General features: G+C 40.9%; 1 protein-coding gene and 1 pseudogene across 4 annotated transcripts in view; both read right to left on the reverse strand.

The window, feature by feature from the left end:
• Positions 1-13,937, reverse strand: part of ANO6 (anoctamin 6) — a 235,661-nt gene that overhangs the window by 115,083 nt on the left and 106,641 nt on the right. The gene's annotated exons all lie outside the window — the stretch shown is intronic.
• On the reverse strand, positions 2,877-3,976 carry LOC147371767 (mitochondrial fission factor pseudogene; annotated as a pseudogene).

Consider the following 13,937-nt stretch of genomic DNA (forward strand, 5'->3'; position numbering starts at 1 on the left):
TACAACTCAACATCAATGGGCAGAAGAAAAGAACAGGCATTTTTCCAAAGAAGTAATGCAGAAGGACAACAGGCATATAAAAAAGATGCAAGACAGGCTTTTAACACACAAAAGCTCACTGAAATGGTTTTGCATTCCATATTATATGCAATGTTTAAGAACTACTACTTATTGAATTTTAATGTGGCATCAAAGAAGAATATTGACATCGACCTGAAAAGGCTTTAAAATACTCTTTTCTACCTACCTATCTCTGTAAGGCTGCATCTATGTCATATACTTCAACCAAAACAACATACTGCAACTTTTAACTAAAGTTAAAAGACTCAAATAGAAGAAACAGCTGTCTTCTCTTAAAGAGATCTGTAAAATATACAAAATAATGCCACTCTTCTTGCTAATTTTTGTTTTAAAAAAGTCAATTTCTCCCATTCTGAAGGCTGTCTTTTCACCTTGCTAATAGTTTCCTTTGATGTGCAGAAGCTTTTAAGTTTAATTAGGTCCCATTTGTTTATTTTTGCTTTTATTTCCAATATTCTGGGAGGTGGGTCATAGAGGATCCTGCTGTGATGTACGTCAGAGAGTGTTTTGCCTATGTTCTCCTCTAGGAGTTTTATAGTTTCTGGTCTTATGTTGAGATCTTTAATCCATTTTGAGTTTATTTTTGTATATGGTGTTAGAAAGTGTTCTAGTTTCATTCTTTTACAAGTGGTTGACCAGATTTCCCAGCACCACTTGTTAAAGAGATTGTCTTTAATCCACTGTATATTCTTGCCTCCTTTGTCAAAGATAAGGTGTCCATATGTGCGTGGATTTATCTCTGGGCTTTCTATTTTGTTCCATTGATCTATATTTCTGTCTTTGTGCCAGTACCATACTGTCTTGATAACTGTGGCTTTGTAGTAGAGCCTGAAGTCAGGTAGGTTGATTCCTCCAGTTCCATTCTTCTTTCTCAAGATCGCTTTGGCTATTCGAGGTTTTTTGTATTTCCATACAAATTGTGAAATTATTTGTTCTAGCTCTGTGAAGAATACCGTTGGTAGCTTGATAGGGATTGCATTGAATCTATAAATTGCTTTGGGTAGTATACTCATTTTCACTATATTGATTCTTCCAATCCATGAACATGGTATATTTCTCCATCTATTAGTGTCCTCAAGCAACCGACAAACAACTAATCTCAAAAATATACAAGCAACTCCTACAGCTCAACTCCAGAAAAATAAATGACCCAATCAAAAAATGGGCCAAAGATCTAAATAGACATTTCTCCAAAGAAGACATACAGATGGCTAACAAACACATGAAAAGATGCTCAACATCACTCATGATCAGAGAAATGCAAATCAAAACCACTATGAGGTACCATTTCACACCAGTCAGAATGGCTGCGATCCAAAAGTCTACAAATAATAAATGCTGGAGAGGGTGTGGAGAAAAGGGAACCCTCTTACACTGTTGGTGGGAATGCAAACTAGTACAGCCACTATGGAGAACAGTGTGGAGATTCCTTAAAAAACTGGAAATAGAACTGCCTTATGATCCAGCAATCCCACTGCTGGGCATACACACTGAGGAAACCAGAAGGGAAAGAGACACGTGTACCCCAATGTTCATCGCAGCACTGTTTATAATAGCCAGGACATGGAAGCAACCTAGATGTCCATCAGCAGATGAATGGATAAGAAAGCTGTGGTACATATACACAATGGAGTACTACTCAGCCTTTAAAAAGAATACATTTGAATCAGTTCTAATGAGGTGGATGAAACTGGAGCCTATTATACAGAGTGAAGTAAGCCAGAAGGAAAAACATAAATACAGTATACTAACGCATATATATGGAATTTAGAAAGATGGTAACGATAACCCTGTGTACGAGACAGCAAAAGAGACACTGATGTATAGAACAGTCTTATGGACTCTGTGGGAGAGGGAGAGGGTGGGAAGATTTGGGGGAATGGCATTGAAACATGTGAAATGTCATGTATGAAACGAGATGCCAGTCCAGGTTCAGTGCACGATGCTGGATGCTTGGGGTTGGTGCGCTGGGACGGCCCAGGGGGATGGTATGGGGAGGGGGGAGGGAGGAGGGTTCAGGATGGGGAGCACATGTATACCTGAAATTTAAAAAAAAAAAAAAAAGTCAATTTCATAAAAAATTTTCATATGTAAAAGATTTTCATATTTTGAGTTTCTTATGGATTGTTTAATTATTTTTTTCAGTTCTAATACTATCAATTATTTAATACAGATAGATATATCCATGTTAAAGATGCTCTTGGGGGTCAATATTTTATTGAGTGTAAAGTGTAAGAATATAAAAAGTTTAGAACTGCTGTTCTATAGCATTCATTCTGGCTCTTAATTTTAGATTATATAAATTGTAATAGTATGATACCATATAGAGTATGTGAAGTCACTCAGTCATGTCCGACTTGGCGACCCCATGGACTATACAGTCCATGGAATTCTCCAGGCCAGAGTACTGGAGTGGATAGCCTTTCCTTTCTCCAGGGGATCTTCCCAACCAAGGGACCAAACCCAGGTCTCCCGCATTGCAGGCGGATTCTTTACCAGCTGAGCCACAAGGGAAGCCCATATAGAGTATAATGCCACCTATTTTTATGTATACATACTATAATTTTAATTGGATTATAATGTGAAGGAAAAGAACTGTTTTTAACCTATAACAACTAGGAAAGTAAGCCAACAGATACTTGCTGAATTGCCTTGAGATAACATATTCAAGTCAAAGTGTTTAATAGACAAGGTTCTGCCTTGTCAGTTTCCAAAGGCTGTTCCAGGTGGTCTGGAAAATTTAAGATTATGCTCTATCCCAATGCAGTTGTCAGCTACTATATTCCATTAACATGTTTTCGTTTGTTTGCTTGTTTTTGGCCTTACCATGTCGCTTGTGTGATCTTAGTTCCCCAACAAGGGACTGAAACTGTGTCCCTGTGGCAATGAAAGTGCAGAGTCCTAACAGCTGGATCTCCAGGAAATTCTCACTAATGTTAACCCTTATTGACATTTTTTTTTTTTTTGAAGTTTGCAAATTCTTTATATTTCCAGCTGTTGAGACAATTTCTGAGAGCTGAGGTTACCTCTAGCGGCGAAACCAGAGCCAGCTATTAAGCCGCCAGAATGCTACAATAATTGAATACATGACCATTTCTCTTTCAGCCCATTCTTTGTTCTCCTCTTTCAGAAGTTGTAGACATCTATTTAGTTTCTCTGTCGTCTTAATCAAGCTGCATCTACAACTGTCATGTCCTCTGAAGTTCCTTCAATCATTGCATCTATATTTGAAATGCCATACCTGACGTTGTCATGATGAGGATGAGAAGTGGTGGCAGCAGACCCATCACACGACACAGGAATGGAGTCAGTTTTGACCAGCTGTCCATTTTGGCGAAGAGCATTTTCACTCATAGAGCGTTCTCTTTTTAGCCTGCCAACTGCACGGATTTCATCATTTTGAGGGGTTGGAGCAGGTCTTTCTAAATCCAGAAAATCTAGCGGTCTTTCACTCAGCGTAAGCACACGAGGTGGTGTTTTTAGAGCCAGAGGCTTAAAGGGAGTTGTTTGACTGTATAAGGTCAAGATCTGCTGGTCTTGAAAATGGAATGTCTTCATTATTTCCTGCTACCACAATTCTCTCTGGAATTTGCATAATCACATTAGCATTTGAAACTCCTTCTTGAAATCCTTGTTTCAGGTCAGCATTTGGTGGTGCTACCTTTAATTTTTCTGGGACCCTCATTCGCTGACTAATACCTTCGGTGTATTCCATTTCATACTGAATTCGACTAATTTCCACCATCTCAGCAGCAGTGGGAGAAGAAAAGGCTGCCCCACTCACTAAATGTGTACCAATTACTTCTTGGTCTTTGGCATTATTTGCTTCTGTGCTTCATATTAAATCCATTAACTTGCCTCAGTATGCACGTGCTGGATTTAGAGCCACTTTTGTCCCCCTGGGCCCGCTGGAGGGTCCGCCAGCTCCTGGGGTGCTCGGGTGGGCGGTCTCAGAGGCCATCGGCCGAGCGCACGGAGGCGCCCGGGCAAATCACCGGCCGGAGACGCACGCAGCCAGCAGGGAAAGAAAACCCTCAATGACATTTTGAATGACTATGTTGTTCCATACAAGTATTTTCCCCTATCTCTGTACCTGTAGTTTCCACCTCCTAAATTTCCTTCTCTCCCTCTCCATGATTCCTGATTCTTCACGGAGCCCTTTCCTGACCTTCCTTGTAGCTTGGGTCTCTCTTTGACTTTCTCTCAGAGCACCTTATATTCATCTTTAAATGTCACTTCACAATTTTAATTGTGTAATTATTTGATTAATGTCTGTCTCTCTCACTGGAATATATGCCCCAAGGGATATTTCAGTGAAATTTCTCAATTGTATCTATTTTACAGGGTTATAGAAATATTAAATGCATAAATATTATTAAATAAATCAACTGAAATTAATTAACCCTTTATCCTATGACATTTAGTAATATGATAGCTAAAGCATCAGGAGGAAAATTTTATTACACGTTATAGAAGAAACAAATTGATCTGTTTTCTCTTTTTAGACAAACTGCTCAGAAAGTAGATCATGGATGGCAGAAGTGTGTACAGAGGGACTGTGTGAGTCCCGGAAAGAGAGGTGGCAATGCTTCTGAGGGGGGCAAGAAGACAGGGACAGGCTCAATCAGCAGGTTTATAAGGGGCTGGGAAGATTCTGAGGTTTCCAGCCCAAATGGCTGAAAGGATGGAGATTACTTTTACCAAAATTCAAAAAGCTGGAAGAGAAATACAATTAGAGGGGGAAGATTATGAATCAGTAATATTTTCAAGTGGAGATGCCACGGGTCTGGGGTTGAGAGAGAGCTGAGGCTGCAAGTATAAACTTGGGAGGTGTTAACACAGAGCTTATAATCGAATCTGAGGAAGTGAGTGAGAAGAGCGGGTGAGTTTGGGTGAGCTCTGAGGACATGGGACAGACAGGAGGGGCTTGGGTGAGAGAGGAGCAGATAGTGGGAAGGCAGAGAAGTGGTGGGAAAGATGGAGAGAGGGGCAACCACATGGTAAACTGACTCCCTTCTCCCCCACTCCCTTCTTTCCCTTCCCACTTTCTCTGTCCCCCCCACCCACCCCCAAACAGGGACTACCAGAGGCTACTAACTGGACAGCTTATGTTCTGTTTCTCCTTCTTATGCCCCCTACATACTCATGCCACACTGATCTCTCTCTGGCTACACTGTTCAATACAGTAGCTACAAGCTGCATGTGGTTATTTAATTTACCTGAATTAAAATGAGACAGAATTACATATGCAGTTCCTCTGTCTCACTAGCCACTTTCAAGTGTCTCCACAACCACGTGTAACTAAGTGGACAGCACAGACACAGAACAGATGGAAACACGGTCAGAGCTGCCCCTAGACATAGCTTTGTCTCCTCAGTTCAAAAGTCCAGACCCTTAGTTGGATGCCGGAGCCAGCCAGCAAAGTCGATCAGGTCCCGAGAACGTGCACGGCGGGGCTAAGAAAGAAACTAAAGCAAGAGACTACAAAGATGGGGTCGAGAGGTTCAGACACGTCACCACGAAGGGACGCAGTCTGACACCAACTTTATTCAACATCTCATATTTATACAGAAAAGCGTGAGAAAGACAAGACAGTTGACATTTTTTCTTGGTTAGCCTATACATCTTACAAACAGTCACAAGAAATCTTGAGAGCATGGGAATGGCTCCCTGTTATTATTTCTTACACCAGATAACATTTCTCTGTGCGTGAGAAGTTTGCACAGAACTCCAGGTGCCTGCAGTAAATAAGCGCCTAATCTCTGGGGTGGCGGGACAGAGAGCTATGTTTGCAAGCAAACCCTCAAGGACTGAGGCAGCTCCCAGAGCTGTGTCCTTCAGACAAAGGACCCCGTTCTCACGGGCAGCTCCCCGCAGTTGGAGACTGCTGCAGTCTACCCAAAACTAACTTTTATATTTTTTTTAACTTTTGATTTTATATTGGGGTATAGCCGATTAACAATGTTGTGACAGTTTCAGGTGGACAGCAAAGGAATTCGGCCATACGTATACATGTAACCATTCTCCCCCAGACTCTCCTCCCATCCAGGCTGCTGCATAACATTAAGCAGAATTCCCTGTGCTATACAGTTGGTCCTCATTGGTTATCCATTCTAAATATAGCAGTGTGTACATAACAATTCCAAACTCCCTAACTCTCCTTTCTCCCCACTCTCCCTCCCTGGCAACTATAAGTTCACAGAACTAACTTTTTAACTTCATTTTCTTCCACTTCCCTAGATCAACCTTGTGCTGGATACAAACTGAGCATACCTCACACACTTCCACTTTCATTTCTTGACTTAGGCTGTGCTATTTGGATACCCTCCAGTAAAATATCTACTGAGACGGTTGGGTTTATGCACCACCTTGCCTGGGTTCTGTGCTATGCTGTGCTTAGTTGCTCAGTCGTGTTGGACTCTTTTTGACCCCATGGACTGTTGCCCACCAGTCCTCTGTCCATGGGGATTCTCCAGGCAAGAATACTGGAGAGGGTTGCCATGCCCTCCTCCAAGGGATCTTCCCAACCCAGGGATCGAACCCAGGTCTACCACATTGCAGGCAGATTCTTTACCATCTTGAGACACCAGGGAACTTAAGCAATCAGACACGAATCTAAGAGTTGCTATGAACTTATTTTGTAGATGTGGTTAACTGATGTGGTAATCAGATTACTTTAGGGAACAGAAATTATTCTCAATGATCTAAGTGGGACTCAGGTAGGCAGCTGGCTGGCCTTAAAAAAACTGAGGCCTCTCTGAGAAAAAGAAATTCCGTCTCGAGACTGCAGTGTCTGCCCCTACCCAAGGGTTTCCAGCCTGCCCTTCCTGCCTCTCTGCACCACAGATTAGAACCCACAGTTGTAGAAGCAGGTTCCTTGAGATAAGTCTCTTTAATAAATATTTCTCTCTGTGTGTGTATTAATACAGATACATACATGTACATTTGTGTATATACATGTATGTGTATGTGTGTGTGCTAAGTTGCCTCAGTTGTGTCCAACTCTTTTCCACCAGGCTCCTCTATCTATGGGAGTCTCTGGGCAGGAATACTGAAGTGTGGTGCCATTCCTTTCTCCAGGGGATCTTCACAATCCAGGAATAAACCTGGGTCTCTCATGCCTCCTGCGCTGGCAGTCAGGTTCTTTACCACAAGCACTACCTGGGAAGCCCATACACACGTACAGACATAGCCAAACACACACATATACATATGCTTACACGCGTGTGTTTGTGTCTAGATATTCTATGAGTTCTGCGTTCTGGTAAAACCTTGACTGGTACAGATTTTAGCACCTGATAAAATGTACTCTTCAAGGTTGCAATACATACCACCTTCTTCAAAAATACAAACCTGATTTTTCAAAGACAATGATGCTAGACCTGGCTGCACATTTGAGTCACCCTTGTAAACTTTATATAAACATACTCAGGTTCTGTATATAAACATAGGCAAGAGCAAGATTAGTACATGAAGGCGGAGCGTGGGCGTTCATGTTTTAAAAGAGTTTCTCCGGTAATTCTGACACACAGCCAAGGCTGAGAACTACAGTCCAAGCCGAACTCCTCTGGCACTTTTGCTGTAAGTGCCACTGAAAATCATCAAACACAGCACACCGTCTTACATTCTTTCAACCAGCCAACCAACCAGCATCAGTTACATGATTTAACATCTGTCAGATAATAATACAGTGTGCAGGGGATACAGGCAACAGTATACCCACTCTTGATCTTGAGGGCAAACCCTGAGATATACAGCTTAATATTATTCTTTGAAGCACACTGATTAATGAATTATTATGTGATGGGATACATAAAAATTTTACTGCAATATTTAGAGAAGCTGATAGTGGTTATTCAAAACAGTGCATAATTTAAGTAGCTCTTATTTCAACTGAAAACTCTATCAGCAAGTGTCAATAAATGCTCTATATATGTATTTATTAACAGACTGTACTGTTGGTATTTGTGATACTGCCAGGCATGATTAATTCTCAACCCAGAGATCGTTTGGTAGGCACAAAAGTGTCTGTAACTACTTTCTTAGCAGCAAAAGCTACAAATGCTCCTGTGAGCTCGATCTAAGGACAGCAAAACCAATTCCTGAGATCAACATAGTCTGATTTAATCTGCAAGAGCAGGAGGAGGGTTTGGCTACACTGAAGAATATGGGTTGGGGCACTGCAAGGCTGGCTAGCCCCGTGCCTGCAAGATGCTTTGCCGACTTGCAATCCATAAATGTTAGGTAAGACTTCTCACTGTATTATTATTTTATGAACACACTTTTCAGATAGCTAAAATGCTTTTCAACCCCTGTGCAGTCACTGAACGACACTCTTGTGAGGAAATCTACTGCTGATTTTTCTGCTTTTATACATTCAGAAAACTAAGATCATCACATCCGGTCCCATCACTTCATGGCAAATGGATGGGGAAACAGTGGAAACCGTGGCTGACTTTATTTTTCTGGGCTCCAAAATCACTGCAGATGGTGACTGCAACCATGAAATTAAAAGACACTTACTCCTTGGAGTCCCTGGTGGCTCAGATGGTAAAGTGTCTGCCTACAGTGCAGGAGACCTGGGTTTGATCCCTAGGTCAGGAAGATCCTCTGGAGAAGGAAATGGCAACCCACTCCAGTATTCTTGCCTGGAAAACCCCATGGATGCAGGAGCATAGTAGGCTACAGTCCATGGCGTCGCAAAGAGTTAGACACGACTGAACGACTTCACTTCACTTCACTTCACTCCTTGGAAGGGAAGTTATGACCAACCTAGACAGCATATTAAAAAGCACAGATATTACTTTGCCAACAAAGGTCTGTCTAGTCAAGGCTATGGTTTTTCCAATAGTCATGTATGGATGTGAGAGTTGGACTGTGAAGAAAGCTGAGCACCAAAGAATTGATGCTTTTGAACTGTGGTGTTGGAGAAGACTCTTGAGAGTCCCTTGGACTGCAAGGAGATCCAACCAGTCCATTGTAAAGGAAATCAGTCCTGGGTGTTCATTGGAAGGACTGATGTTGAAGCTGAAACTCCAATACTTTGGCCATCTGATGCGAAGAGCTGACTCATTTGAAAAGACCCTGATGCTGGAAAAGATTGAAAGCAGGAGGAGAAGGGGACAACAGACGATGAGATGGTTGGATGGCATCACCGACTCAATGGACATGAGTTTGGGTGGACTCTGGGAGTTGGTGATGGACAGGGAGGCTTGGCATGCTGCAGTTTATGGGGTCACAAACAATGAGACACAACTGAGAAACTGAACTGAACTGAACTTATACATGAGGAGACTGAGCTCCTAAAAGGAAAATCAACTTTTTCCCCAAGGGACTGAGAGCAGAGCCGCGAAGGGATGGAGGGCTTCCGATCCCCTGGAATTCCATCATGCTTAATTTCCTAGGGGTGCTTTTAGGACTTTCTTTTATGAAAAAGAAAAAAAATATTCAAAAAAATAAAAACACTTTTCAAAGTTACAGAAGTGCGTCCTCTCATTCACCTCTCTCTTTCTTACTTCCTCTTTCACAAGACAGTTTATTTAGTTTACTTGTTAAAAACACTTGAGGCTCATGAAAGTTCATGAAAGGGTGGTGATACCATTAGCATCAGTAAATGATCTGTCAAAACTTTCATCATGTGTTTTTATTCTAATGGATTTGGACTTCACAGTCAAATTTTAATCCAGCTTCAAGTATGGCCTTGACTTGATATGTTTTAATTCATATTAACGTTGTAAAGATCCATATTATTGGTTTGTCCATTATAATTAATGAAAATTCTCTTCAGTAGCCATTACAATCTGTCAGATCACATTAATCTACATTTCAAAAAGTGGCTTCGGAGAAGGAACTGTAAATACATTTTCCTTTTTTGAAGGAGCCATTAGGGTTTTCAGGGTAAAAGCATATTTATAGTTGGTTTTTTTTTTTTTTTTCCCTCAAACCAGAGACAGACTTAAGGAATATATTTGAGACTTGAGTAAAAATGCACTTTTTATTATTACTGTTGAAATAAGAAAAACTACAGTTAAGTATTAAGACTTCAGGAATGAAAGAATTTTAAATCCTCTTTCCAGAGCCCTTAAGCCTTCCAAATTAATGAAGAGTTCAAAATGCGGGAGGGTCAGCTACAGCTGAAATCTCACTGAGCTCCCCTTTTTAATTTTCTAGGAATCCTGTGAATTCATATTGTGTTTACATTTCCACCAAGTTCTGTGTTTCTCTTTAAATTTTTATTACAACTTTTTTACATTAGCGCTGTTTTTTAGGTCACGGCACGGTCAGGTCATTTACTGGCAGACTTTCAGCTTTAACTCAATTCTTTTGCTTTTGTGGGCTTTTCTGGCCATTACTGAGATATGCTTCTAGATGACTTATAATCAAATGAGTTCCATGGTAAATACTGCTATCACATCTTTGTTCAGAATGTCCAGGGCTCCCTGCTTTCCTCATGCATGTTTTTGTCAAATTAATTTTGACATTCCCCAGATAACAGATAGCTTGCTGAATTTCAAATGGGATGCACTGTGGGAGAGCCATTCACAAAGCATTTTACAGTCAAGGGCTTCTGAAACCAGGGAATAAAACCAGGTAGAATGAACACTGCTCTGTGGAGGAAAGGGTTTTAATTAATTACGTCATTTGGCTGCTGATGACAATAGGCTGAATTAGGGAACTAAAAAATAGAACAAAAGCAACTCAGATGCATCCATGAGCCAAATGTAACTGACTAAATGGTACATTCCCAGAAACAACCTCTTTCCCTCCTTCCCCACTTTCCATCAACTACCAAGTCCTGCAGCACATAAAATATGCATGCCCTTCCTTTCCTTCCCTACTGGCTTGGCCAAGTATTCATCATCTGCCGAGACTACTACCTAGTCTGTCCGTTTGTGAATGACTCCAAGGTAGCTCAATTATGAGACCATCTTTCTACTGAAATGCAATCTGTCTGCCTATGTATACCTTCTATCCCTAGGTTTTAATACCATATTTTGCACCATCATCTACCTATTACCACTGTCAAAGTATGTACCTGCCGTCATTTTCTTGCCTGGGTCAGGATCCACCACCATGCTCACCTTTCTCCTCTCCATACATTTTCCCTTCAAATGGAGCACCCAGATGGGGAGGTGGCTTCACCAATATTGAACAGAAAAAGTCTAGTAATTTCTTGGTTTTGGATAGATAGGTGTGAATACAACCCAGATTCACATAAAATTTCTGACATCGTTATTACATGCTCAATTCATACTGAGTTTAATTATAGCCTCCATGCGATCAGTTATTGGCCTCAGCTCTTGTGATCTTTCCTTAGGCAACTGATACTTACGAATTAGGAGCTGGAGCTGACTTTAATTCATATTGATTTTTGTCTCCTCTAGAAATTGATTTCCATCCTTATTCCGCAGTCTTGGCAAGATCAATTGCCCAGATAAGCACACTCTCACTAGGCCCACATTTCTTCAATCTGTATTTAAAAATGATTATTTTCCCACACACCTCGCTAAACTCAAGACACAAAATGTCTGCAGCTTTCTCCTATTCTAAAAGCCTAATAATGCCCATGAAAAAAAAAAAAGGAAAGAAAAGGAACATGCTGTCAGTTTGACATGACTTATTTTTACTGTTTTACTGAACTCAAGTTGGTTCCTGATGACCTTTTAACAGTCACAACCCATCTGCTTAAAAAAAAAACACCTCAGCTGTAATATCCCTGGAGATAAATGCCCCAGCTTCAATGTCTCCATTTATCAGAATATAGTCCATCATGCCCAACTTCCACCCAACCCCATGCCTTTTTGAAGACCATCATATTTGTCCCTCTTTCTATTCTTCTGGCACCTGTCCTGGTCCCCATATGACCTCAAGATTATCAGCTGTGGTTCCATGAACAAATTTATAAGCTCTTTTAATGCCCTGATAGATACATAATTTTTCTAGTCAGGAAGCTTAAACTGCTTTGGAAAAATTGTATTCCTTTCTAAAACTGTCTAGTGTAGTGTGGGCTTCTATAGCCCCATATTAGAACTTGAGCCATTGCAATCAAAAGATTAGCAGAAAACCTTCATTAGCAAAAAAGACAAAAGTAGTAATACAGAAGCTGATGAGCTCTTTTTTTCTCTGTCATCTTGTACCATTAAATTTTCCTCCTCAGGTGTGGGACTCCTCACTGCTTTAGGGTTTAACATAACTCAAAGTCTTTCCTTCTCTTTCATGATGCTAAGCATTTGTTCACAGGCCTCAGCTCACTCACTCACTCTGCACCTTAGTTTTATTTGCCCTTCTTTAGTAATAATGGAAAAAAATAAGGTTGGAGTATTCCAGAGGATCAGTGCTAATGCACAGAATGAACACTTCTTAGCACTCTGTGTTCAGCTGCATTTAGCAAGTCTGGCCTGGCTGGGTATAGAAGCCTACTCACCATTGATGACTGTTGCTCTGGGAAAATACACTCTGCATTCCAGAGAAGTGACTCAGAAAGAAATTTCTCAGATTTTTGTGTCTTGGACTGCCTTTTGCTCCTAGGCCCCAATCCTAGCAAATCCACAGATGTAGCTTCTGAATCAATCACATAAAACATATGAGTAGATCCTCTTCCTCCAGATTCAGGAAAAACACCATCACTTTATTTCCTCTTGAATGCACAAAAAGCTTTCAACACCAAAATGCCCTGTGAATTTCTACCACAGCAAATGGACCAATTTAGGAAATCTTACTAGTCTATTTACCTTTGATCTCATTTCCCTTTTTGACCATCCTTATGCCAAATTAACATTCCTTTGTTTGGGTGATACCCCTTCTTTTTAAAAGGTTTTTTATTTGAATAGAATTGACATACAATGTTGTGTTAGTTTCAGATATATGGCAAAGTGAATTAGTTGTGTGTGTGTGTGTGTGTGTGTGTGTGTGTGTGCATAGGCTCCCCAGGTGGTGCTAGTGGTAAAGAACCTGCCTGCCAATGCAGGAGACACAGGAGGCCCGGGTTCAATCCCTGAGTCAGGAAGATCCCTGGGAAGAGGCCATGGCAACCCACTCTAGTATTCTTCCCTGGAGAATGCCAAGATCAGAAGAGTCTGAGGGCTACGGTCCATGGGGTCACAAAGAGTCGAACACGATTGAAGTGACTTAGCGTGCATGTACACATATATACACACACACACATATATACACACACCTTCTTTTTCAGTTTCTTTTCAGTTTCATATGGATAAGGCAATGGCATATAAGTTATCACAAAATTGTGAGCAGAGTTCGCTGTGCTATACAGTAGGCTCTTGTACTGTGTGCTAAGTCACTTCACTTGTGTCTGACTCTCTGTGACGCTATGCACTGTAGCCCACCAGGCTCCTCTGTCCATGGGATTCTCCAGGGAAGAATACTGGAGTGGATTGCCATGCCCTCCTCCAGGGGATCTTCCTGACCCAGGGATTGAACCCATGTCTCTCGCATTTCCTGCATTGGAAAGTAGATTCTTTAACATTAACACCAGCAGGGAAGCCCACAGTAAGTCCTTATTAGTTATCTATTTTATATATATTAGTGAATATATGTTAATCCCAATCTCCTAATTTGTCACTCTCTGCCCCATCCCACCCCAATATCCCCTTTAGTAACCATAAATTTGCTTTCAATATATGTGAGTCTATTTCTGTTTTGTAAATAAGTCCATTTGTATTATTTTTTATTAGATTCCACATATAAGTGATATCATATTTATCTTTCTCTGACTTACTTCACTTATAATGATAATCTCTAGGTCCATCCATATTGTTGCAAATGGCATTATTTCATTCCTTTTTTATGGCTGATATTCCATTGTATATATGTACCACATCTTCTTAATTCATTCCTCT

The sequence above is a fragment of the Bos grunniens genome, chromosome 5 (genome assembly GCF_055505025.1).
Source record: "Bos grunniens cultivar Pamir isolate PY7600 chromosome 5, Bosgru_T2T1.0, whole genome shotgun sequence".
In the NCBI taxonomy this organism is placed as follows: Eukaryota; Metazoa; Chordata; class Mammalia; order Artiodactyla; family Bovidae; genus Bos; species Bos grunniens.